The 27382-nt window shown below is 46.5% G+C and overlaps 1 protein-coding gene across 1 annotated transcript in view; it reads right to left on the bottom strand.

The window, feature by feature from the left end:
- Positions 1-26206, bottom strand: part of DRD2 (dopamine receptor D2) — a 58130-nt gene extending 31924 nt beyond the window's left edge. The window contains exon 1 of the mRNA XM_087706494.1: positions 25821-26206. The gene's annotated coding sequence lies outside the window, so the exon portion shown is untranslated. The remainder of the gene's footprint in view (positions 1-25820) is intronic.
- Between the last annotated feature and the right edge of the window lie 1176 nt (positions 26207-27382).

The following is a 27382-nucleotide window of genomic DNA, read 5'->3' as shown; positions in this document are numbered from 1 at the left end:
CACCCATTCACACACATCTCCCACATGTGCCTTGTCCCTTCACATGCACGGCAGAGATCCCAAAATCAGCTGGCTGGCAGGAGGCATGCCTGCATGCGTGATCGAGCTGAGGTGGGGCAATGGCTTGTGTGCCCGCAGGGAGGGCTCTGTGTGCCACCTGTGGCACGAGTGCCATATGTTTGCCATCACAGGTCTAGGGTACAATATACAGTGCTGCCCCCTCAAACAGCTGATGAGCACAGCCATCCCCAATAATATGTAAGGAAGATTATTATTGCTAGCCTCTGAGGAAGACACGACGCCTAGAAACACTTTACGTAACTCAGTTTAACGAATGCCACAATATTTAGCCATCTCCAGCAGCTCATTGCTGGATAATTGCAATCATTTGCGGCAAGGAAGTCTTGTTCCATAATACACGTTCATTTCCTAGACGGGAAGCCCTGAAAGGTTACAGAGAATGATTGGGAAAATGTTGTCTATGTCAGCTTTGGTCCACTCAAGGGACCCTTGCTGGCTTTGCCTGTGCTGTTCAAGGATGAGAAACCTTCCAGGTGTCATCAGAAAGGGTTCCCCAGAGCCCAACCTACCACGTTCCAAAAAGTACAGGAAAACTGGGAGAGAAACACCCTTAGTGGGCAAATTTCAGACTAGGTGGAGCCGAGGTGGCGCAGTGGTTAGGGTGCAGTACTGCAGGCCACTTCAGCTGACTGCTATCTGCAGTTCGGCGGTTCTAATCTCACCGGCTCAAGGTTGACTCAGCCTTCCATCCTTCCAAGGTGGGTGAAATGAGGACCCAGACTGTGAGAGCGATATGCTGACTCTGTAAACCGCTTAGAGAGAGCTGAAAGCCCTATGAAGCAGTATATAAGTCTAACTGCTATTGCTATTGAACTCATGTCAAACTCAAGGTGCCTACAGAACAAACCTTCCTTGGTCAGAAAGGAGGGAAGACCTAAGGAGACTCAGCATCTGGCTACATTGGATTCAATAATCCAAATGGGTCAAGCGTGAACATCTAGGGGTCCTTCAAGGAATCAAACCACTGAAGGAATGCCCTACCAGCAAGCTAAGTTCGACAACAGGAAGGAGGATACGTTTGAATACCAACTTCTTCCTTTTGCAGACCTTGTCCAAGAATTTGCATAAATTAAAGGGTAGGAGGGCAGCCAACATCTCTGCCAAGAACAAGTCTTCATGCACTGACCAGAAACCAACTAGAAAGGCTTCTCACCAGAGCAGTGTTTCTCGATCTTGAAGAAATTTGAAGATGTGTGGACTTCAACTCCCAGAATTCCCCAGCCAGCATGAGGTCTTTCATCGGATGCAAAGTTCCCCTCACAAACTATTGTGTTTTGGACTATCATTAGAGTCAAATGTAGAGTGATGGGCTGTTGTTTTTTTAATCTACTGGACAGCTGTAAAAGCCTGTGAAGTTAAAAGAACCTCATTACCTCATTGTCAAAGCCAGTCAAGATTTCGGAACTAAAGTCCTGTTTAAAATCTTTGTCTAAATCCTTTAAAAAGTCCAAGACCTTCAAGAGATTCTTGATTCAACCTAAAACTAACTCCACCATTCCAGGACTCTGAATATCCATCCTGACTGGGAATTCTGGGTTGTTATAGTCCAGATTTCAAGAGATTCTGTTTTGGAGAAAGGATAAATCAGCAATGTTCCCTTCTTTCTTGCAACTGAAGACCATTAATACATTCCTTGAGGTACAAATAATTAGGATCTTCTGCAAATTGTTATACAAAAAGTTCTCAATCTATAACCATTCATTTAGCGACGGTACAAGATTAAAACAGCGCTTAAAAAAGTGAATAATGATTGTTCCTCGGGACTGTTGCCATATTCCCAATATCATGTGATTACGGATATCCCCGCCTCCCGACTCTAATTCCAAATTCATCTTCAAAATTATTCTCATACCTTGAGAAATCTCTTCTCCTTCCTGCCCAGGTTGAAAGAGGTGGACCTCCCTGGATCATATCTGCTCAGATTTCTAGGAAAGTCACGTCTTGGTGAGAGCCAAAGGGAATAAGCTTGGTGCATCCTTCTCTCTGTTTACCTCATTAGGGGAAGGAAGTGCAAATAAGATTCATGGGCTGGCTGTATCCTAACAACCATCTCCCCAGCCACCAATCTTAGAGCATAATTCACCCCATCAATGGATGATGATCAAAGCAATTTAGCTGCAGTGCCCTGTTAGGTTTCCCAGGGAGGACTTCAACAACGGACCTTCCTTGGAGGAGAGATGGGCTAAGCTCTTTGAAGAATTTACCCCTCTACACTTCTAACACATAACAGAAACAATAAGAGGATAACAGAAGTTGGAAGGGACCTTGGAGGTCTTCTGTTCCAACCCCTGCTGATGCAGGAGACCTTGTACCATTTCAGACAAATAACTCCCCAATTTCTTCTTAAAAACCTTCAGTGATGGAGCACCACAACTTCTGGAGGCAAGTTGTTCCACTGATTAATTGTTCTCATTTTTGTGAAATTTCTCCTTGGTTCTACATTGCTTCTCTCCTTGATTAGTTTCCATGCATTGCTTCTTGTCCTGCCTTCAGGTGCTTTGGAGAATAGGTTGACCCCCTCTTCTAGGACTTTCTGTAAGTTGGAAACATATAGAATCTATATAAAATCTAAGACAGTGTTTCCCAAACTTGGCAACTTTAAGACTGGTGGACTTCAGCTCCCAGAATTCTCCAGCTAGCTCTTCTGGCCGGAGAACTCTGGGAGTTGAAGTCCACAAGTCTTAAAGTTGCCAAGTTTGGGAAACACTGATCTAAGATATCCATCAAGGCTAGATTTCCATACTATGACATGGCCAGAGTCAGGAAAGCCACCCCTCTTTTGTGTTTCCACTCCACTGCTTGAGTAGAAAAAAGGAGTTTTCTTCCAGATGATCATTTCTGAAGTCCCAGAAAAGGAAAATTATGAAATACATGACTAGATATCAATCTTTGTTAAATAACTATTACTCATTTCACTGCAGAGAAGATCAAATCAAATTGAGATTCTGGTCCCACCCAGGGAGAATAAAAACTGTCTTTCCCATCTTGCACTCTTTGATCCTGTCAAGGAGAGAGATAAGAGCTGGGCGTGCTTTTGAGGTCTTGGAGACAGGTGTGATCTGCGCATTCCAAAGCTTCTTTCCGAAATGAAATCTGAGGAGTCCCACGGCCCTTCTGGCGTTCGGAATGGGATCTTTTGCATGCAAGGCACATCCTCTTGCCCTGAAGCTGTAGCTTCTCCTGTTTTCAGGTTATCGGGGAATTATGGGAAACTTCAGAAAGTTGTCAGCTCGGCATACTCCCAATGCTGCTTTCCCAACAACCAGGGAAATTATATAAGGTCGTCAGAGCTAGAAAGATTTTGAGTCAAGCCCAACTTTTCCATCAAGCCAGCCTGGCCTGAACAAAACAAATCAAAGTATTGATTATTGTTAATTTTAATTCTTTTTAAAAAATGTGTCATTGTTAATTTTAATTGGGTTTGGGGATATCCTATTTAATTTCTTTGTAACTTTTGTAGTCCGTGTTTCTTTTAATGTTGTATGCCGCTTTGAGTCCTTGGGAGAAGGGCGGCATATAAATCCAATAAACCTCAACCTCAACTAATCCTACCTCGGATGGGGCAGTACCAAAGCAGTGAAGAATCCCACTGGGGTTCAATAAAAACCATTTCTGATTTTTGCAACATAGCCAAAGTCTTGTGGACGAGACCAAGGATTGGAAAGAGCTTAAAGAGATGCATTGTGTCTATGTAATAAAAAATAAAATTATATATTAAAAAAAAAGAGAGATGCATTGTGTCTAGTGGTGGGTTTCAAAAATTTTTGGAACCTCTTCTGTAGGTGTGGCCTACTTTCTGGGTCTTCTAATTGGTTCGGTAGATTTGACGAACCGGTTCTACCGAATAGGTGCGAACTGGTAGGAACCCACCTCTGATTGTGTCCTTTATGGTCCCTGAGAGCAAGCCCACATACTCCTAGAACTGAAAATGTTGACTGGGTAGATCATGAAACATCTGCAAGGAAACAACCAACTTCTAAAAAATCCCACAGTTCAACCCTGAACTATAAACATTCGCTTCTATTGGGACCTACAAGCAGTAGGGACAGAAGGTGGACCTTCTCACAAGGTCACTGTAGGATTGCCATGAAGGAAGAGTTGCTGAACTAAAACTACATTGACTCTTCCAGTTTGCTAAACACCTCTGAAGTTCCACAACCTCACACACCCCTTTCCCAAAATATAGCAATAGCAATAGCAGTTAGACTTATATACCGCTTCATAGGGCTTTCAGCCCTCTCTAAGCGGTTTACAGAGTCAGCATATCGCCCCCACAGTCTGGGTCCTCATTTCACCCACCTCGGAAGGATGAAAGGCTGAGTCAACCTTGAGCCGGTGAGATTTGAACCGCTGAACTGCAGATAACAGTCAGCTGAAGTGGCCTGCAGCACTGCACCCTAACCACTGTGCCACCTCGGCTCTCATCTTCCACCTTCTCTCTGGTTCATCCAACATCTTTGAAAGCTGTCCATGCAGCACGTGAAGGAATCATTGCAGAGATCAGTCAGTATCTTCTAACTGCATGGCCAGATGTTTTAAATGCCCTCCTGCCATCCATTCTGAGTAGACATGGGAAGATGTGTGATTGAATGAGATGGCATGCCATGAAGCCATAAGAAGATATGGTAAATCTCTCTCTGCCAGCTTACCCAAGGTCTCTGAAAGAAGTAGATGTATGATGTTAACCCTGGCCACAAGTGGGAATCCATGACACTTCCTAACCCACCTGGTTAATGATGGGGAAAGTACTTCACGAGAAGAGTCCTCCACTCCTCTACTCACAATAGAATTCCCTAATGCCATCAGACTTCAGATTTTGGGCTTGGACAATCTGGAACTGTGCCCCCTGTGCTATGATCTAAGCCCAGTACAAAAAAATTGTCGGCTACAACATTCTACATCTCAATGACTCCTTCAGCTTCAACCACAATAATACTTGGGCAAACAATAGATACAAACTCAAGGTCCAAACTCAATTGCAGAAAATACGACTTCAGCAACAGAGAGGTCAACGCCTGGAATGCTCTACCTGACTCCGTTGCTACATCCTCAATCAGCTTCAACTTTAAACTGTCTAGCGTGGACCTCACCCCATTCCTAAGAGGTCCGTAAAGGGGGCGTGCATAAACGAACCAGCGTGCCTACCATCCCTGTCCTACTGTCCCCATTTATTTTTATTCATTTCTTTCATTCATAACCATGTTTATATTTATACTTGCTATCTTGCACATGTTTGACAAACCAATAAATGCAAATGCAGAGAACTTCCACTGAGCAACATCCAAAGGCTTGCCATCCTTGATCTACACATTCCACATCATGTATATTTAAACCAGAAAGGGGCTGTAATTTCACCTTGAGGACAAGATATTCATTTCCATACAATCCTAACAACATCTGAAAACTTTCATTCCGTAATTGTCACAGTGGGGCCAACACCAATTCAAACGTAATGGCTGTGGAATGGAAGCAAGATGCCAGCATCTGGTGTGCGCATCCATTTGTGCAAACATGCGATAAAGTCGATATTGAATGCTGAAATTATGATTCTACACAGCCAGGGAGGGGCTTAATTTTGCATTTTAATGGGGCAGCATCCCTCGGTGCAAATTGTCCTTGGTCAGCAGGAGAATTGGAGCGACAGTAGCTTAACTGCTTTTATTGCCTCATCACAAAAAAAAAACTTTGTTCTTCTCCCAATTCTCAATAAGCCTTTTAAAAACAAATAATTATAAAGCCTTCGCTGTCAGCAACCATTCATTTTCAAGCGGTGGAACGGGAGAAAGAACAGGCCATTACACTGATTAATTCCAAATTAGTACCTTGAGGATGTGAAGCTAACATTGTGCGGAAGGATTCAAGCAACGGAACTTTGCTCCCCCCACCCCAGTCTCCGTCTCCCTCCCATCAAGAGATGGAAACAGGTTCTGTCTTCACTTAATTCCAAAAAGTCCTTAATGAGCTTCTATATATTCATTGAAAGTTTCCATCCCATTATTTGGGGGAAGTATAATCTTTCATGCGCAGATGTCAACTGGAACATTAATGTTTTTAATTATGGGAGGTGGATTAGGGGTGTGTGTGTGTGTGATGGAGGGGAGAGCTTGTGGCGGGGAGAAGGTGGGCATTCTGGGTGAAAGGAACTCAATGGAGAGATCATGCCAACTTCATTACAGTTTTGCATTAAACACAATGACGGAAAAAAACAATTTCTGTCAATGGTCTCTTTTTCTGCCTAAAGGATTTTGAGTGGGGGGGAGATTGGTCTCGAACCATGGGATGCTCACTCAGGGTCTCTATTCTGACTGAGTCCAGGAGTTTATTGATGGCCTTGTGTTGTTACATTTCGCATTTTTTTTCTTAAGCTCCACTTTAATTCAGATCAGACCTGCGATAATCTTTCTATTTGCATAGATGGTCCCCAGGCATTTTGCTGGACCTTTAAAGCTCAAAATCTTCAGTTAATTCCCGTTCCAAGAGTTGAGAGTCTACTTTATAATGCCAAGTATCCTAATCAATAGGATTGCTTTTTGGGAAACACGCTAGGAAGAATATATATTGTAACCTCATTTTCTGAGATAGACAGGAATGGGTCTAGTTTAATGAAAAGAAGGACTAGGGGAGACATGATAGCAGTCTTCCAATATCTCAGGGGCTGCCCCAAAGAAGAGGGAGTCAAACTATTCTCCAAAGCACCTGAGGGCAGGACAAGGAGCAATGGGTGGAAACTAATCAAGGAGAGAAGCAACTTAGAACTGAGGAGAAATTTCCTGACAGTGAGAACAATTAACCCAGTGGAACAACTTGCCACCAGAAGTTGTGGGTGCTCCATCACTGGAGGTTTTTAAGAAGAGATTGGACAATAATTTGTCTGAAATGGTAAAGGGTCTCCTGCTTGAGCAGGGGGTTGGACTAGAAGACCTCCAAGGTCCGTTCCAACTCTGTTATTCTTGGATGTGAAAAATGTTGTTTTGACTACAAAGGGAGGCGGACAAAATTCTTGAGTTATTATTACTAGCAAGACACGCCGCAGAAACCTTCATTTATATTCCAATTGCTCTTCCGTGATGGGTCAAGAAACAAATCCAACAATCAAACGGGAAGCTCAGAAAGGACCGTTGTCTCACGCGTCAGTTGTGCGTGCACCTGTCTTCCTTGTGACAATCCAGCTACTCTCAAGACACGGCTCCATTGTCTTCTGACGATTTTCACTCTTCAAAGCAGGGCTAACTGGCGCCTTCCAGTTTATTTATTCTTTGCAAATCTGAAGCGGAGTGGGAAGGAAAAATGAGGAATGAACGCCCAGCCAGGCTCCGTGCTCTGAATGCACAACACCTTGCTTAGGTGGGTCTCAAATGGCCAAGGCTTTCCAATCCATTACAAAATCACACAAGCACACCATTAGCTCCCAACTACGTGGACGACAAATGGAACTGAGGTTATGGGAAAGAATCCAAGGCAAGAACTCTGGCTCAAAGGCTCAGATCCAATTCTGCAAAATGTTGTATGTACTTCGCTCAATATGGGCAGACACAAGGGCTGGTTACAGAGTAAATTGGAAGAACTCTGCACAATAGGAAACAAGGTTCACACAATTCACTAAGCGGAGGCCAGAAAAGAGGCTAATTCGCTTGCAAATGCCTGCAAGGAATGTCGTTTGAAAGCTCCCCACAACTCCCTTGGACACCAGCTATTCCCTCTCCATTCTCCCCATTCCTTTTTGAAGCCAAGCTGGTTTATTCTGGAATGCAACCCAACCCAGGTCGGATGGACTTGGGTTGAGAAAAGAATTTGTTTTTTCTTTTATTTTTTATTTTATTAATGATATGTATTTCTAACAATTTTTCTCCCCTACAGTTGACAATATAATTGAAATTGCTTTCTTACCATCCCATAAACCCATCTTATTTTACAACAATCCTACTTCTTCCTTCCTTCCTTCCCTCCTTCCTTCCCTCCTTTCTTCTCTCTTTCTCTCCTTCCTTCCCTCCCTCCTTCCCCCTTCCCTCCCTCCTTTCTTCTCTCCTTCTCTCCTTCCCTCCTTCCTTCCCTCCTTCCTTCCCACCTTCCTTCCCTCCTTTCTTCTCTCCTTCTCTCCTTCCTTTCCTCCTTCCTTCCCTCCTTCTTTCCCCCCTTCCTTCTCTCCTTCATTCCCTCCTTCCTTCCCCCCTTTCTTCTCTCCTTCTCTCCTTCCTTCCCTCCTTCCTTCCCTCCTTGCTTCCCTCCCTCCTTCCTTCCCTCCCTCCTTCCTTCCCTCCCCCTTTTCTTCCCTTTCTTCTGAGAAAAGAATTTGATTTACATTTGTTTTACAAATTTACAAAAAGATTTCAAGGAATACGGGGGGGTTTTTTGGAGGCAGAAATCCGGTGTGCAACAATCAGGACTGCCCTCAAAAGTCAAGATGGGGACCACAAATGGCGCAACTGAAGTGCTGCCTGTTTTCCTGTGCATGACACACCATTGGATCAACATGTAGACTTTGGAGGCCACAGTCTAAGGACACCTCTGGCTTCAATAAAGGCCTTCTAGACTCCAATACCTGCAACCGATGACTAAGACATTTGTGAGGGGAGGGGAGGAGGAGGAGGAAGGAGCGGAGAGAGAAGAGAGGAGAAGAGAAGAGAGAGAAGTGAAGAGAAAGCACAGGAGGTGAGGAGGGAGGGAGGAGAAGAAAGAAGAGGGAGAAAGAAGAGGGAGAGGAGGGGAAGTGAGAAGGCAGATGAGAGAAAGAGGAAGAGAGGGGAGAGGGAAGGGGAGAGAAGAGAAAGCACAGGAGGGAAGAATTGAGAGAGGAGGAAAGAAAAGGGAGAAAGAAGGAGAGAAGGGAGAGGGGAGAGGAGAGGAGAAGAGAAAGCAGAGAAGGGGAGGAGGGAGAGGGAGAAAGAAGAGAGAGAAAGAAGGAGAGAAGGGAGAGGGGAGGGAAGAGGAGAAGAGAAAGCAGAGAAGGGGAGGAGGGAGAGGGAGAAAGAATATAGAGAAAGAAGAAGGGGAGAAGGGAGAGGGGAGGGGAGAGGGGATGAGAGAAGAGAAAGAACAGGAGGGAAGAAGGGAGAGAGGAAGGAAGGAAAGGGAGAAAGAAGAGAGAGAAAGAAGAAGGAGAGAAGGGAGAGGGGGAGATGAGAGAAGAGGAGAAGAGAAAGCAGAGAAAGAAAGGAGGGAGAGGGAGAAAGAAGAGAGAGAAAGGAGAGGGAATGGGAGAGAAGAGGAGAAGAGAAAGCAGGGAAGGGGAGGAGGGAGAGGGAGAAAAAATATAGAGAAAGAAGAAGAGGAGAAGGGAGAGGGGAGGGCAGAGGGGATGAGAGAAAAGAAAGCACAGGAGGGAAGAAGGGAGAGAGGAAGGAAGAAGAGAGAGAAAGAAGAAGGAGAGAAGGGAGAGGGGAGGGGAGAGAAGAGGAGAAGAGAAAGCAGGGAAGGGGAGGAGGGAGAGGGAGAAAGAATATAGAGAAAGAAGAAGGGGAGAAGGGAGAGGGGAGGGCAGGGGATGAGAGAAGAGAAAGCACAGGAGGGAAGAAGGGAGAGAGGAAGGAAGGAAAGGGAGAAAGAAGAGAGAGAAAGAAGAAGAGGGGAGGGGAGGACACCAAGGACTCCAAGTTGCCCTTCTTCCTTCTGCTTCTTTCCTGAGATATTCTCAGCAACCAATATCTCTCCACTCGCTTTATTCAGTCTGGCTTCGCTCTTGCATGACACAAGAGGCTTCCCTCTAATTAATTCTTGCCAGCTCCTTTCCCAGCATTTGCCTAAGTAAGCAAAAAAAATAAGTTAAGTCGGACTGGCCCAGAGAGAGAGACGGGGGACCACCTGGATTTCAGGGCAGCCCCTAGTATTTTCCCCCTCACCTATTGCTTTTCATAAAAATGGAGGTTTAAAAACCGCCTATCAGGGAAGCAGGAGTCAACTTGAAAACAGCAAAAGGATTTAAGGCTTTGTTTTCAATCCGGACTCCCTATTTTGCTTTCGCGTCCTTTTGTGAGTCTCACAACATGTTGCCAAGACTCTCGGCCTCCTCTTTGTGTCCCTGCCTCTGTTTTAGCACAACGTGTCAGCTGCCTGAAGAGAAAGAAGCTTGCAGCTCGGGTACCGCTGTAATTAACAGATCCTTGTTTTAATTAAAGTCACAGAGGATGCCCGCTAGGTTTCCAGCACCCCATCCTGGGGAAGCAAATGACATGTGGAAATCCACAAGTCAAAACACAACGGATGTGCCAGATATCTATTGATCCACTTTGGGATCGTTGCCAAATCCCTTTCGTTCGAGGGCCTGGTGGGCTCTAAGCCACAGGTGGGAGGGTGGGGAGCCTGAGTCTTGATCTGACAGGATCGGGGCCTTATTCCGCAGCCGGGAAAGGACCGTCTTCCTGGGAACAAGGCAGAAAGATGGGTAGTGCAAAGGCTGAGGTTCTTGGCTCCGAATGGCCAAGCAGAAGTTCCCTCCATAGGCAGCTCTCTGAAAGGGGAGATCTGAAAACCAAGTGGACTCCGAGAAACCCATTTTTCATTCGATTAGAAATAGCCCTTAGACTTATATACTGCTTTACGGTGCTTTCCAGCCAGTGGTGGGATTCAGATAGTTTTTTACTACTGGTCCTGTGGCTGTGGCTTGGGAAGGTGTGGCATGGCTTGGTGGGCGTGGCATGGCTTGGGCGGGTGTGGCTTAGGGGCATGGCAGGGGAAGGATACTGCAAAATCCCCATTTCATCCCGATCAGCTGGGACTCAGGAGGCAGAGAATAGATGGGGGCAAAGCCAGCCGGAGGTGGTATTTGCCGGTTCTCCAAAACGACTCAAAATTTCCGCTACTGGTTCTCCAGAACTGGTCAGAACCTGCTGAATCCCACCTCTGTTCCCAGCCCGCTTTAAGTGTTTTACAGAGTCAGCCTCTTGCCCCCCAACAATCTGGGTCCTCATTTTACCAACGGAAGGCTGAGAAGGTCAGGATCGAACTGCTGGCAATTGGCAGAATTAGCCTGCAATAATGGATTCAGGAAGGAAGGAAGGAAGGAAGGAAGATAGCAATAGCCCTTAAACTTATATGCTGCTTCACAATGCTCCACAGGCTAAGCGGTTCACAGAGTCAGCCTCTTGCCCCCAACAATCTGGGTCCTCCTTTTACCCACCTCAGAAGGAAGGAAGGCTGAGCCAACCTTGAGCCTGGCGAGGCAGTCAGCAGAAGTGGCTTGCGGTACTGGCACTCTAACCACTGCACCACTGCGGCTCTGTATGTGTATATATGTATACATATAATATATGTATATCTCCTGTCTCTGATTTCTCTTCTGTATATAGAGAGAACAAAATCTGGAGCTGATTTACTGTGAAATGGATGGTAGCACAAAGCTCTCAGTTCAGGCGCCAATGAAGAAATGGGGAAATGTAAGAGAGATATGAAATGAGATAAATATTGTCGAAGTCGGAAGATAAGAATTTCACATTCTATTTGTGTTATTATTGTTAATGTTGTCCAAAAAAAGATTTGACCCAGTCAATACAGTTTCCACAAATTATGTATGTTTATTACTGGAAAGTTAAGAAAAACTATCTCTCTTCCCACCTGCCCTTCTTATCTTTCCCTCCCTTCCACTCTCCCTCTCCTTTCCTCTTCCTTCCTTCCCTCTCCTTCCCTCTCTTCTCCTCTCCTCTAAGTTCAGGTGAATGAATGCCTACAACTCAAGAATGGACTTCGAAAGTTACAAACTTAGCCGAAATGGCAAAAATTTCAGCATATCTTAAAGAACATTCAAACGAGAGATATAAACGAGACTGGAAAAAATGGATTGATTATACACAAAGCAAATATGGGACTAAGAAACTCCAGATAGCCTATGCTTAAGATTAGGAATAAGTTAAACTGTTTAAAGTTTGGGTAACAGCAAGAAGCTGAGTTGTTTTAAGATACTTTAGACTGTGTTTGTTAGAAAGTTATACCGTGTACGGGCTCTGGGAAGTCGGGGGGGGAGGGAAGGGAGGTGGGGTTTTAGGGGGAGGGGGGAAATATAATATGTGTTAGATCTTAAAGTACATGATTGCACTTGTATACTGTGGCTTCTTAATGTTAGGGTAAGAATAGGACAAGCTGAACATATTGATAGATAATACAAATACACCAAAGAGAGGAGTAGAGTGAAAGAAGAAAGAGGGGTAGAGAGGGTGGGAGAGAGGATTGGAGGCAGGAGGAGAAAGAAGAAGGAAGGGACAGAGAAATTTTGGTAAAGCCAGAAAGCCGTTTAGAAAAACGGCAGCGCTCAAACAACAGAGAAGAGGTTGCATATCAACTCCTCCCATTAAAGAGAGAGGTGGGGAAGAGCATCGCACACCTTTTCCCTTCTAAGATGATGTCCCAGACCTCATAGAAAGCAATGCTGGCTAAGTCATTTTTTATCCCGCTTTCCCATTTCGGAGGCTCAAAGCTGCCCAAATGGAGCCCGGTCTTAGTTCTCCAGTGCAGCTGCAAATCATTAGGACTGGATAGTTGGCAGAGGCCTTCATTTGGAAAGAACATGTTGGCTTTTTGGTTGCCCCCCCTGAGAGCCAAGCTAATTGAAAAAGCTTTAATTGTTATTACAGAGAGGCTGAAGCCCGGGAAGGAGAGGAGCTGAAAGCTTCAAGCAGTCCATTTGGCTTAATTGCCAACTGAAGAGCCCACAGCTTCCCTGCAGCCAGTGCAGTTATCGGGAGCCTTCCTTAACCTCAAGGGGGGGGGGAGGAAGTGCTCCTCTTGCAAAAGGGGCTTCAAGGCCCACATTGTACGTTCGGTGGGGTCCTCGAGTCAGTGTGGACGCCTGGGGGCTGCCTGCAGGTTTCTTGGCCAGGGGTTTAGAAGTTTTTGCCATTGTCCTGGCCTTCTTCTTGGGGTTGAGAGAGAAAGCCTGGCTCAAGGTCACCCCACTACCTCCATGGCCAAGGAAGACAAGATCTCCTGGTTTCTAACATGGTGAAGCTAAGGAAGAGAATGATGATTACCAGCCCCCTCTACAGCTACGTATAAACAGAGAGCAACGCCACTCCCTTCTGGCACTGATAATGTTACCTGGTTGGGTAATGAAACATCTCCGGATGGAGAGGAGAAAGGAGAGGAACAGGAAAGGCAGAAGAAGGGGGGAAGGATAAAGAGGAGGAAGAGAAAGAAGAGAAGGGAAAGGAGGTGGGAAGAAAGAAGGACAGAAGAAAGAGAAGAAACTGGGGGAGGAAGGAGGGAGGGAAGAGGAGAGGGTAGTAAAGAGGGAGGGAAAGGAAGAGAGAAGGAGAGTTGAAAGGAAGGAAGGAAGGAGGGAGGAAAGGAGGGAGATTAAGAGAAAAGGAAGGAGGAGGGAAAGAGGAAGGGAAGGAGGGAAGGTATGTGAGAAGGAGGGGGGATCGAGGGAGGGAAAGGAGGGGGAAGGAAAGGAGGAAAGGAGAAAAGAAAGGAGGGAAGGCAGGGGAGAAGGAAGTAAGGGGGAGAGGGAAGAAAAGGGTATGGAAAAGAAGAAATGAGGGAAGAGAAGAGGGAGGGAAGGAATAAGATACCTAACCTTTGATGTTTATAATGATTTGATAGTGTGGGAATATCTCAAAATGTAGTTGTATTGTTTTTTACAAGTTATGGATGTTGTATTTTCTTTTTACCAATAAAATCTTTAAAAAAAAAAAAAGAATCATCTCCAAGAAAACCACCGAGCTCAGAGAGCACCAAGGACCCCGCAGTCCTCTTCCTCCACAAACCCCATCCCCTTCTAGCCCTGATGATGCTACCTGGTTGATCATGAAACATCTGCAAGAAAAGAACCAAACCAGGGGAACACCCAGGACACCCACACACCCACAATTGACACAATTGAAGACTCAGGACCCCACAATTGATTGGCATTTGAATCCATCCCGAAAGTAATCAGTGGTTCCACTTTCCAAACTTGGTCCACAGAAGGTCTTATGTAGCAAGTGGATATTTACCTCATCAGGTGCCATGAGCAACATCTGGAAACTGTGGGGAGGACTCATCCAGTGCCCAACATTGGTATCTTTCAGGTAATGCACAAACGACTCAGGATAAGCTCTGAGAGTTTCCTTTTTCATGGTTAGCTTCCCCAGGTCCCTCCCCTCCTTACGTTGCCCACTTGGCCCCCAAAAGGTGGGCTGCCCCCCTCTTCTAGGATCATGGCCTTTCTGTGCATCAGCTGTTTGGGATTAGGGCTGACGGAGAGCATCCTATCCAAATGAACACCATGCCAAGAACTTTTCCTTTTTTTAATGTCAAAAGTTTCCTTTATTTTTTAGTCTCTTGCATACGATTACAGGTATGCATTCCTCACTCCTCCGCGAGCTGCACTGGCTACCTGTTGATCTCCGGGTGCGCTTCAGGGTGCTGTTGACCACCTTTAAAGCTTTTCATGGTAGTGGATCTGAGTACTTGAGAGACCGCCTTCTGCCGATTACCTCCCTCCGACCGATAAGATCGCACAGACTGGGCCTCCTCCGAATTCCATCCACCAGTCAATGTCGACTGGCGACTACACGGAGGAGAGCCTTTTCTGTTGCAGCTCCGACCCTGTGGAACGATCTCCCCGTCGAGATACGCATCTTCACCACCGTCCAGGCCTTCCGCACAGCCCTCAAGACCTGGCTCTCCCAGCAGGCCTGGGGATAAGTCTCTAATTTGCCCCACCCGAGTGTTGAATGTTGAATGCAAGTTGTGTTTTTATTACGTTATTTATTTTGCTCACATATTGTTTGTTTTGAATTGCACCCCCTCCCTAATGATTGTAAGTCGCCCTGAGTCCCCTCAGGGAAAAGGGCGGCCTATAAATCCTAATAAAATACTAAAAAAAAAATACTTCCCTCGCAAGGACGTTCAGTGAAGACCCAGGGAAAACCTTGCTGAGTCCCTGCCTTTGGGCAGGAGATGAACGGGATGGTTGTTCTGTTGCCACCCTCCAGACATGAGGCTGACTGTAGGAGGTAAGAATGGCAGACCCCCTGCTCTCATCCGTAGGAATTCAGAGATAGATTGGCCCTGATCTGGGACGTCCCATGCAGACCCTCAGGCCTTTTTCCAGTCCTTTTAGCAGAGGGATGATTAGCAGCTGTCCAGCTATAAAAACTAGAGCCAGCACAGTGGTTAGGGTGCAGTACTGCAGGCCACTTCAGCTGACTGTTATCTGCAGTTCGGCTGTTCAAATCTCACCGGCTCAAGGTTGACTCAGCCTTCCATCCTTCCAAGGTGGGTGAAATGAGGACCCGGATTGTTGTTGGGGGCAATATGCTGACTCTGTAAACCGCTTAGAGAGGGCTGAAAGCCCTATGAAGCGGTATATAAGTCTAACTGCTATTGCTATTGCTTCCCGCAGCCAAATTTCTTTTTGCCCACATTTCCTGGTTCAACGAAGGGTCCTGTTTCATCTCCGCTAGCTCCCTCCACCAAACCTGGAGCAAGCGATCAACTCTGGTTACCCAGCCCGACCTTCTGCAACCGACTATCGTCCACGGTTCAGGCGGCACAAAACTCAACTGCGGATGTCCCCAGCCTCTTTCAGGAAACAAGATTGTCTCGGTGATCCATTCTGGGAAGGGATTCAAGATAAAGGAAGGAATTGGCAGGCAGATTGGGGTGACAAGGGAGGCAATATCACTAAAGCAGTGTTTCTCAACCTTGGCCACTTGAAGATGTCCGGGACTTCAACTCCCAGAATTCCCCAGCCAGCATTCGCTGGCTGGGGAATTCTGGGAGTTGAAGTCCCGGACATCTTCAAGTGGCCAAGGTTGAGAAACACTGCACTAAAGGCTATCAGGATTGGAGGGCATTATGCTCAAGCAGATAAGCTGCAACCTCGGTTGTTGGTTCCCATATTTTGGCTTTTGCAAAGGGCTTTGGGACATTGCAATCCCAGGTGTTTAAAACTCCGTGCTGTTTTTTAAAAAATGGCATTCCCTCTCTGTGACTGATTTATGGGTCCTGTGCTCCCCTCTTCTACCCCACCCCTGCGTGTGCCACCCAGGCTAAAGGGGAGGGGGGGCATTTACATTTTCTGAATGGGCTAATCACAAGTGTGTACTTCCCACGTCGTGGAAGGCGTAGGAGGAGGAGAAGGCTGGGGAATCGAAAATACAATATTGCTTTGGGAAGAGAGAAGGGGAGGGGGGAGATAATTAGGGAGGCATCTGAAGAGTTCCGTTGCACTGGCAGCTTCTGCTGTTGTGTTTGGTGTGTGTGTGTGTGTGTGTGTGTATGTGTGTTTGTGTGTGTGTGTGTGCTCACGCAAGAGGTGGGGGTGGGGGTAGAATCAGGCAGAGCGAAGGAAGAGGCTCTTGTGGGGGGCGGGCCAAGAAAATACAATGGAGACGAACAATTGGGGTAGGAGGGGATTCGTGCCAAGAATAGTTGAAAGTAGATGGTGAACTGCTTTAGACTTTCTCAAGGAGGGTTGACTTTGGAAGAACGGAGGGAATGTTTTCTGTTCTTTCTATTCAGTATAATTGAAAGAGAACATCTGTATCCTGATGCACCCTTTAGAGCCAGGTGCAAATTGAAGGTCACAGTTTAAATGATCTCTCTCTCTCTCACTCACTCTCGCTCTCTCCTTCCCTGTCCTTGTCTTTGTCTCTCTCTTTCTCTCTCTCTCTCCCTCTGTCTCTGTTTCTCTCTCTATCTCTGTCTCTGTGTCCCTGTCTCTGTCTCTCTCATTCTCTCTCTCTCTCTCTTCTTCTTCTTCTTCTTCCCTGTCCTTGTCTCTGTCTCTCTCTTTCTCTCTCTCTCTCTTTCTCTCTCTTTTTATCTCTCTCTCTCTTTCTCTTTCTCTTTTTATCTCTTCTCTCTCTCTCTCTCCCTCCTTCCCTGTCCTTGTCTCTCTCTTTCTTTCTTTCTCTCTCTCTCTCTCTCTGTCCCTGTCTCTCCCGTTCTCTCTCTCTCTCTCTCTTTCTTTCTCTCTCTCTCTCTTTCTCTCTCTCCCTCTCTCTGTCATTCTCTGTCTGTGTGTTTGTGTGTCTCTCTCTTTTTCTCCCTCTCTCTTTGTGTGTCTCTCTCTCTTTCTCTCTCTTTCTCTCTCTCTCTCTTTCTCTGTCTCTCTCTCTTTCTCTGTCTCTCTCTGTCCCTGTCTCTCCCATTCTCTCTTTTTCTCTCTCTCTCTGTTTTTCTCTCTGTGTGTGAGTTTCTCTCTTTCTTTCTCTCTCTCCCTGTCTCTGTCTCTGTCATTCTGTGTGAGTGTCTCTCTCTCTCTTTTTCTCTTTTTCTCTCTCTCTCTTTCTCTCTCTTTGTGTGTCTCTCTCTCTTTCTCTTTTTATCTCTCTCTCACTTTCTCTCTCTCTTTCTCCCTCTCTCTTTCTTTCTTTCTCTCTCTCTCTTTCTTTCTTTCTCTGTCTCTCTCTCTGTCCCTGTCTCTCCCGTTCTCTCTCTTTCTCTCTCTCTATGTTTTTCTGTGTGTGTGTGTGTGTGCTTCTCTCTCTTTCTTTTTCTCTCTCACACACAAAACACGCATTTGCACACATACCAAGCTTCTCCTGAATATAGCAATTAAGCAAGCAAGCAAGCAAATGGGGCATTATTCTTCCTGACTAGATTTCCAGATGCAGGAAAGTGGAGGTTTTTTTTTTAATCTTATAGGAGGATCACGGAGAACAGCCGGCCGCCTGCCATCTGCAGCCTGAACTAGGCCAAGCCAGGCAAAGGTGAGCAAAGGTCCTTTGAGCCCACTTCAAAAGAGGCTGCCTTGTTATCTCGCTCCCCTCCTGTGGCTTCGACCCACATTGTTAGGGGAAGATTCCCTGCCCCATCCAGGCCATTCGGCTTTGCTTTCTTTTATCTTCACCCGTGGAGCCTCCGCTTTCACAGCGGGAGCGTCTGCTTCTCTCTCTGCCTGATTGACTGAAGCTCTTTGGAATGGCTAATTATAAGGCCCAGGTGAAGAGAGGGGCCCCTGGGTCCTACAGGAGGGAGGAAGGACTTTGGCGGACACAACATCAACTCAGAAAAGAACCTGACCCCAAAGATAAGGTGACCAGACGTCCCGCTTTTGGCGGGACAATCCCGATTTTTAACAATTTGTCCCGCATCCCGCGGCATTTTTAAAAAGTCCCGATTTTTTAAAAAAAATTAATCAAGAACCGCACACCCCACCCCCAGTCAATGGTGTCCCGCTTTACCAATGTTAAAATCTGGTCACCTTACCCAAAGATGAGATTCAATGTCTTGGAAAACATTTTTAAGGAGGCAAGTATTTGGAGAGGAATGGCGTTTACTGCAACAGGTTCTGAGCTGGGAGCTCCAGGGATTATTTTATGTGGGACTACGATTTCATCACAGTGGCTGTTTTATTATTGTGAGCCAATTTGAGTGTGGGGAGAAAGCAGCCTCAACATCCTTTATGAAATAATCCAGCTGTAGCCAGTGGCGATATTCAAATTATTTTACTAATGGTTCTCTGGGCGTGGCTTGGTGGGCATGGCAGGGAAGAATACTGCAAAATCTTGCACTCTACATGGGGCAGCCCTTGAAGAGTGTTCGGAGACTCCAGCTGGTCCAGAATGCAGCCGTGCGAGCGATTGTGGGTGCACCCCGGTACACCCACGTTACACCTATCCTCCGTGAGCTGCACTGGCTTCCAATCGGTCTCCAGATATGCTTCAGGGTGCTAGTTATTACTTATAAAGCCCTACATGGTATTGGTCCTGGGTACTTGAGAGACCGCCTTCTGCCGATTACCTCCCACAGACCCATTCAATCCCACAGATTAGGCCTCCTCCGTATTCCATCTGCCGGCCAATGTCGGCTGGCGACTACTCGGAGGAGGGCCTTCTCTGTGGCTGCCCCGGCCCTTTGGAATGAGCTCCCCATGGAGATTCAGACCCTCTCCACCCTTCAGGCCTTCCAGACGGCCGTGAAGACCTGGCTGTTCCAGCTAGCCTGGGGTTGAGTTCCCCCCCCCTACTCGAATTTGCTGTGTCTGTTGTGCTTTTAAATTGTTCGTATTGTCTGATTGTCTTTGTCTTACTTTTTGTAATTTCCCCTCCCTTGGCTTTTGTTCAGCCGCCCTGAGTCCCTTCGGGGAATAGAGCAGCCTACAAATTGAATAAACTCCAAACTCCAACTCCATTCCCTCCCAGGTCCAGGGGAAAGTTACTGCAAAATCCCCGTGCCCTCCCCACTCCAGGGTATTTTCTGCTTCTCTGAACTACTCAAAATTTCCGCTACCGGTTCTCCAGAACCTGTCAGAATCTGCTGAATTTCACCCCTGGGTGTAGCCTTCCTTCTCAAACAGGTGGGGAAAAAATGGAAGTAAACCCAGGAGAACCAGGGCAGCCCCAGAAGGAAAGGAGCATGGTGAGAGGCCTTGACTGTTGGATTGGAGAGAAGATGACGAGGGGGGAGAAGGAAAGGACTTCTTGTCTGTAGAGGTGGGAACAGGTTTCTGTGGGCACAGTGGCGCTGACTCCCAGCCAAGTCTGGCACATGTTCACCAGCCACCTCAAACCTTCCTTCCACCTTTGGCAGACCCATCAGTCACGTCACATCAAAGCCTCTTTAGCGGCGTCAGATGCGCCCGGGGGGGGAGGGTGTTCGGCCTCCAGTCATCACAGATCAAAGGCTGGAGAGAAAGCCCAAGTGCGCAGGCTGCTTCAGGGATTCACAGATGCTTTGCTTGACCAACTCCTTCCTTGGTCTAGGATTCTGCCATAGCAGCGGGGGGAGCCCTGCAGTGGCAGGGAAATATTAAGAGTCTGCTAGCATCTTTGGAGATTCACCACTACTCCTTTCATTTGAAGGGCGTCAGTTTTACGTAGAAGCCATGCAGCTCACTCCATCACAAGCCCGGAGTGACTAAATGGATTTAGGATTTAAATTGGGATATGGCTGGTTAATGCGGGGGCCGCAGGAAGAGTGATTATAGGGTGAGGCAGGTCACATGGACCTGGTTAATTAACTGTTGTAAAGAGTTTTTTAAAAAGCAAAGCCCATGATGTTTGCTGAGGCTTCCTAAGATAGAACAACATCTTTCCACATCTATAAAATCAGCACTCACTCACTCACTCAACTGCTCTGGTAAAACCATCTTTGTTCTCAACCACCTACTTTAAAATCCATCATTTGGTGCCCGGGGAAGTTAAACGTGCTTTGATATGACATTGGCCTTGCTTTGAGTCTGGAGGTTTTTAAGAAGAGATTGGACAACCATTTGTCTGAAATGGTAGAGGGTCTCCTGCCTGGGCAAGGGGTTGGACTAGAAGACCTCCAAGGTCCCTTCCAACTCTGCTATTCTGTTATTCTATTATTCTTTTTTTCCTTCCTTCCTTCCTTCCTTCCTTCCTTCCTTTCCTTTCCTTTCCTTTCTTTTCTTCCTTCCTTCCTTCCTTCCTTCCTTCCTTCTTTCTCCATCACTGGGGCTTTTTAATAAGAGATTGGGCAACCATTTGTCTGATATGGCAGAGGATCTCCTGCCTGGGCAAGGGGTTGGACTAGAAGACCTCCAAGATCCCTTCCAACTCTGTTATTCTGTTATTCTATTATTCTTTTTTTCCTTCCTTCCTTCCTTCCTTCCTTCCTTCCTTCCTTCCTTCCTTCCTTTCCTTTCCTTTCTTTTCTTCCTTCCTTCCTTCCTTCCTTCCTTCCTTCCTTCTTTCTCCATCACTGGGGCTTTTTAATAAGAGATTGGGCAACCATTTGTCTGATATGGCAGAGGATCTCCTGCCTGGGCAAGGGGTTGGACTAGAAGACCTCCAAGATCCCTTCCAACTCTGTTATTCTATTATGCTGCCTTCCTTCCTTTCTTCCTTCTTCCTTCCTTCTTTCCTTCCTTCCTTCCTTCCTTCCTTCCTTCCTTCCTTCCTTCCTTCCTTCCTTCTCCATCACTGGGACTTTTTAATAAGAGATTGGGCAACCATTTGTCTGAAATGGTAGAGGGTTTCCTGCCTGGGCAAGTGGTTGGACTAGAAGACCTCCAAGGTCCCTTCCAACTCTGCTATTCTGTTATTCTACTATTCTTTTTTTCTTTCCTTTCCTTTCCTTTCCTTTCCTTTCCTTCCTTCCTTCCTTCCTTCCTTCCTTCCTTCTTTCTCCATCACTGGGGCTTTTTAATAAGAGATTGGGCAACCATTTGTCTGATATGGTGTAAGGTCTCCTGCCAGGGCAAGGGGTTGGACTAGAAGACCTCCCAGATCCCTTCCAACTCTATTATTCACTTGAGTCCTGATGTCGAAGTGGTGCCCATGAATCCCCCTGCGTGAAGAGCCACCTAACGCAACGGTTGATTCTCCAACCCGCCTGCTGTTAACATCCACCAGACAAGAAGTGGATCTTTTTCTCCTGCGTTTCGCTCAACCTGATCTCTTGGAAGATCTTTAAATATTTACCAAACTACCAGCCGGAGCTGTTTCACTTTGACGGCAGTTCCTTTGTCTGCCCTGAGAACTTACGAACAGCCTTTGTTGCTGGTATTAGAGGAAGCAATCATTTGGCAAATTAAAATTATTTCAATTACGAGTGAGGTCTTGAGCCTGCGGGTGCTTCCTCCTGAAAACAGGTTTTAGGCACAGGAGTTCTCTACCCTTTGTTTAATTAATAATGTATCTGCTTTATTGAAGAGCAATCAGTATGCACCTGGAACCATTATTATAGTAATAAGGAGGCTTCTGGGGCTAAGTGAGAAAAAGGTGATTTATGGTGAGATCCGTTTCAACGCCGCGAAAAGGACAAGTAGACCTTTAGAGCTTCAAACCTTCCTTCAAAGCACATCAATGGGAACAAGGGTTGGTTTTTAATTTGGGGGTGTTTCATTAGCTGCAGCTTGGTTTTCGATCTGGCCTGGAGCCTAGGGGAGATAAGCAGGATGGGTCACCACAAGGAGGGCGGGGCTGTGCAGTGGTTAAATGCAGCACTGCAGGCTACTGCTAGATCAGCATTTCAGCGGTTCAAATCTCACCGGCTCAGGGTTGACTCAGCCTTCCATCCTTCCGAGGTGGGTAAAATGAGGACCCAGATTGTTGGGGGCAATATGCTGACTCTCTGTAAACCGCTTAGAGAGGCCTGAAAGGCCTATGAAGCGGTATATAAGTCTACTGCTATTGCTATTGCTATTGCTGTGAGCCCGACTGGGAAAATCAGACCATCAACCAGTAAGAAGACAACGACACTTCCACACAATGGCTACGAACGCTGTACAGGCTTGTCCATGTGAGCCACCGAGAGTAAGTATGACTCAAGGCCATCTGTCCCTGTTTACAAGCTTCTCAAGCAGAAGGTACAGAGGAGACCAGAATCCTACATGGTGACTACATAGACCTGTGCCTAGGTGTTAGGGAAACTCTACAGAAAACCCTAAGAAATTCAGACCTCTACATGTCATTTGCTGAAGCTTCCAGAGGTGGAGGTATATCCCCTTAGCTATGATTATGAGTCGCAAGGGATGGGACACAACTTTGCAACTAACAAGTTGAACTCACAATCTCTGCCATCTGAGATACAGAATCACAGAGTTAGCAATAGCAATAGCAGTTAGACTTATATACCGCTTCATAGGGCTTTCAGCCCTCTCTAAGCGGTTTACAGAGTCAGCGTATCACCCCCAACAACAATCCGGGTCCTCATTTTACCCACCTCGGAAAGATGGAAGGCTGAGTCAACCTTTGAGCCGGTGAGATTTGAACAGCCGAACTGCAGAACTAGCAGTCAGCTGAAGTGGCCTGCAGTGCTGCATTTAACCACTGCGCCTCCTAAGAGCTGGAAGGGGCTTTGGGGGGGCTTCTAGTCCAACCCTCTGCTCAGGCAGGAAACGCTATGCCATTTTAGTCAAGTGGTTGTCTAATCTCTTCTTAAACACTTCCACTGTTGGGTCATTTATAATTTCTGGAGACAAGTCCTTCCACTTGTTCTCACTGTCAGGAAATTCCTCCTTAGTTCTAGGTTGCTTCTCCCCTTGATTAGTTTCCACCCATTGCTTCTTGTTCTACCCTCAGGTGCTTTGGAGAATAGCTTGACTCCCTCTTCTTTGTGGCAGCCCCTGAGATTTTGGAAGACTGCTATCATGTCACTCCTAGTCCTACCTGATTCCAGCAACCGTTCTTTATAAGTATGAGCCTTTTAGCATCGCATGAAAGCTAATGGAAGCTGCCTGGTTTTTCCTGGTCCTTACATAACGGATCCCTTTCGTGGATTACTGCCTTGTTGTGGTGAAGGGTCTTGCGTAGCTCAATAAAGCGATGAGCTATGCCATGTAGGGCCACCCAAGACGGGCAGGTCATACAGAGAGCTCTGACAAAACGTGATCCACTGGAGATGGAAATGACAACCCACTCCAGTATCTTTGCCATGAAAACCCCATGGACAGCGTTGCCCATGGGATCGCGAATCACAAAGGGTCAGACACGGCTTCACAACTAACAACAACAACAACATAAGCCATGTTATATGACTTTCAGCTTCTTGCAATCATTTCTGTATCCGCACCCTAGAGTCGCATTGTTTCATCATAGCATTAAACCCTCTTTACGGGGTGCTTATTTGGCCTGCTTGCGTTAAGTCACCTGGCACCCGAGTTCCGATTCTGTTTTGCTTTTTCAAAAGTTGACATTTCTCTTCTGCAACTCGCCTCAGCAGTCCTTTTTTCACAGGCCAAAAGGTTTAGTCTCCTTCCTTTGCTTGGGAGGAAAACACGCCCTGTCAAATCAAGTCAGCCAGTGCCCAGAGAACTGAAGGCACGCATCTGAAGGGCTGGGCTTACACAACACGCTAAACCCGGGTAAATAAAAGAAGCTTCTCCCCAAATATTGCCAAATCAATGCAGTCATGGCTTGACCTAATAGCCTTATTTGCACAACACGCCGAAACAATTCCCGTGATTCACAATGTGCTGTGCCACCATTAACCTTGTTTTACTTTGACTGACTTGTGTGAAGGAAGCCAAGAATTCATGAAGTCAAAATGCCCCCCACCAAAAAGCACCCCCATCAGAGACGTCAAGTGATATCCTATCTTTCCCCGCTGCCATTCTTTCAGATGGCATGGTTGGCTATCAGGGAAATTCTGTTTTAAAGAGAACGGATCAACTTTGCAAGATCGGTAAGAGTCTCTTTTCCATTTTCTCCTGTGCTCCAAAGTTCTTGTTGTGCATAATTTTGGATTCTCGTAAAGTGAAACAACAACTGATTGGATTGGGTATTTAAGGACAGGACTCCTTTCAAGTGTCACAAAAAAAAATCATGTGGGAAAAAAATATCCCGGGTATACGAAGGAAAATTTTGCCTCTTGCTGTATGTCGTGCAGAAAACTACAGTCTTCCAGGGAAATCATTGCTTTAATCTTTCTAACATTTTTTTTCAAATATTTCCTTTATACGAACGAAAGGGCAAAACAAAAGCCACCAATTTAGGTTGCCAGTAGCAACCCACAAAGATTCGTCTGGAGCCCATAAACGTCCTTCAATGGGAGACGGCTGTGCTGTGAAAAGTCTTTGTGCGATTATATTTACATGGGGGGAAAAAATAAGAGACTGACAAAGCTTTGCACAGAGTCTGCAAAGAAGAGAGTTACGTTTGATTAGCAGCCCCCCTCGTTGTTCCACAGAACTTCTGCGACTTCTGAACTAGAGTCTTTAATTCTACCAGCACATTTTCACTCCATCTTATATCGGAACATTTTTAAATATTCTGGGATTCTGTGCTAAGGCATCCTACACTCTGCCTCAGGCCATCTTCCCAGGCCCATAGAGGACTACCCTACTGGAGGAATGGGACAGGGCTACAAATGGCACCGCAATGAGGACCTCAGGTGGCCCTTCCTCAACAAACCCAGTTTTTAGAAAGTCTCATGGCCACTCCGCACAGATATGGCACCATCTGTGCCGGTGGGCTTTCCCAGAAGCAGTCAAGGCTGGTGGCATGTAGCAGAATTACTTAAAAAATAAATACAATGAACAAAAAAAAAACCACGCCATCTCGAAAGGATTGCAATATTTTGACAGGTTTGCAAAGGGAGTTCTCCACCTCACTTGGGCCAGACTTATTTTACCTATAGATGAAAAACAGTTAATCAACTTTCTCCTGATTTCTGGAGAGAAAGAAGCAGCGGTAGGGCAGATATAAACACCAGAGAGAGAGAGAGAGACGGGTTTGCAATAAAAGTTATCCCTCTGCAGAATGGGAACAGAGATCAGTGACCTCTGGGGAATATTGAGCAAAGCAAACTGAACAGCTAAAACCTTGGAGAAATCTAGCAGCATCGTTGGGTATAAAAATTTAATGAGAATAGACACAAGTGCATAAATAGGGCTGCATTCAGCGGGCAGGCTGTCTGGAGATGTTTGGGCTAGCCCAATGGTTATATTGCCTTATTCCCCTGAAACAAAAAGATTAGTGGCAACAAATGCTAACAGGGGGAGAAATCCTCTCTTATATCGGAACTAAAGAATACAGACACCCTACCTTTCACATGGCCAATGAAAGCATCAGCATTCTATAAATATCAGAGCCAATTTGTCCTCGCATCTATTCACACCGTAGAAGAAATGACTTGACAAGGCAGGAGGATTGCCCCTCTAAAATTTGTCAAAATTTGACGGATCGGCATTTCTCCACGTATTTCGGGAAATGGTTCCCCTCTGACATTCATTGAGTACCTGACTGCGGATAAATTATGGTACAGTATACATTTGAATGGGGGTGGGAATCTGTGCATCCCGGATATTCTGTTGCTCCCCAGCCAGCCCAAACTCTAGGCGTTGTCTGTTCTGCAATGCAAACTCATCCCCAAAACTTGACAAATCAACGCTGCCGCTCTTTTGCCCTTACCTTCAAGCCATAAGAGTCCCGGAGAACAAGGCTTCCTGCTTGGACTTGCTCTAACTATCACTTTCCGCCTTTCGGTTCTTCTCTTCCGAGCTTGTTAAGTGTCTCTGCCTCTCTGAGCGAGATCCCGGAGAGATGGACAGCTCTGGGTCTTGCCAACCAAGCATGGATGAAAACCCCGTGGAGAAGAGCTGCTCCCCCCCCCAACCCTCTCCCCAGCTTCACCCTCTCCTCCCAAAAAAAAAGGGTGGGTCTAAGGATTGGGCAGAAGCTCCCGCGCCGCTCCAAAAGCAACTGAAAGGAGAGAAAAGGAGGAGGGGATTCCGTCTAAAGTCCAATAACTAGGGGTCATTCTCCCTTGGAGTCTTCAGCCCAAATGGGGCTGACAATTCCTTCTGCTATCCTGTTGTTCCGAGTCTCCCCCCGCCACCTCCCCAACACCCCGCACGCTTTATTTTCTAGCAGTGTTAAAATACACGCACACGGAGGAGGTGGCGCGTTGAGTGGGGGGTTTTTTGGAACGAAGCAGCTAAGTCGCCGGAGCGAGTCCTGGCGGCGGGATTGGAAGGCGATTCAGCACCAAAGGGGAAGGACAGCTCCACGGGGATGGAGGGAGAGCCAGAGTCAGGCAGCGAAGGGGGCGGAGGGGAGGGAGGGAGCGAGGGAGGGGAAGGGTTGAGTTGACTGTCAACTGAGTTGGATTGGATTGCGTGGTGCTGAGTGCCCTCCTGAGTAAAAATCTGCCCCTGACCCGCCATACCCAGCCAGTAGCTACCTAGGGGATGCAGCTGCCTGGCACTGCCCCACCCACCCCGGGCAGAAGAGAACTGCCACCCACCCCCACCCCATCCCCGTGCAGCTGACTTGGGTGTCTGTGCCTGCCAGATGCAAACCACAGAAGAAGGAGACGCAGAAGCCAGACAGGCGGGCGGTGGGGGTGGGGTGGGGAGCCAGAGGTTGGGACTAGATTGAGAGTAGAGATTGGATCCCAATTCAGACCCTGGACAAATGCCAAGGGATGTCAAGATAGAATCAATCAGGCCTGATGATGAAACTTCTGCCAGGAGCATGGGTACATCCTGAATTGTTCAGTCAATATTGTTTGGTGGGGAGGGGATGTTTCTAGAGAACAAAAACAGGAGGGGGAAAAAAGGATCAGCTAGAACAGAAGGCATTTGTCAGAGAAAATGCCAGGAGGAGGAGGTAGGTGGAGATAGGATGGCACGGAGGAGAAAGAAAGAGTTGGACTAGCAAAGAGAAGTATGTGTGTGTGTGAGAGAGAGAGAGAGGGACAGGGAGAAAGAGAGAGAGAGAGAAAGAAAGAAAGAAAGAAAGAAAGAAAGATAGATGGATGGATGGATAGATAGATGATAGATAGATAGATAGATAGATATAGATAGATAGATAGATAGATAGATAGATAGATAGAGATAGATAGATAGATAGATAGAGATAGATAGATAGATAGATAGATAGATAGATAGATAGATAGATAGATAGATAGATAGATCTCCTTCAAGAACACTTGCTGTCACCATCACTGTTTCTGAGTGCATTAATCCCTC

Source organism: Thamnophis sirtalis, unplaced genomic scaffold (assembly GCF_051295495.1).
Source record: "Thamnophis sirtalis isolate CommonGarterSnake01/CBP01778 unplaced genomic scaffold, rThaSir2_p1.2 scaffold_2, whole genome shotgun sequence".
Taxonomy (NCBI): Eukaryota; Metazoa; Chordata; class Lepidosauria; order Squamata; family Natricidae; genus Thamnophis; species Thamnophis sirtalis.
The sequence above is the reverse complement of the archived record's forward strand: the minus strand, read 5'-3'. Positions and strand labels throughout refer to the sequence as shown.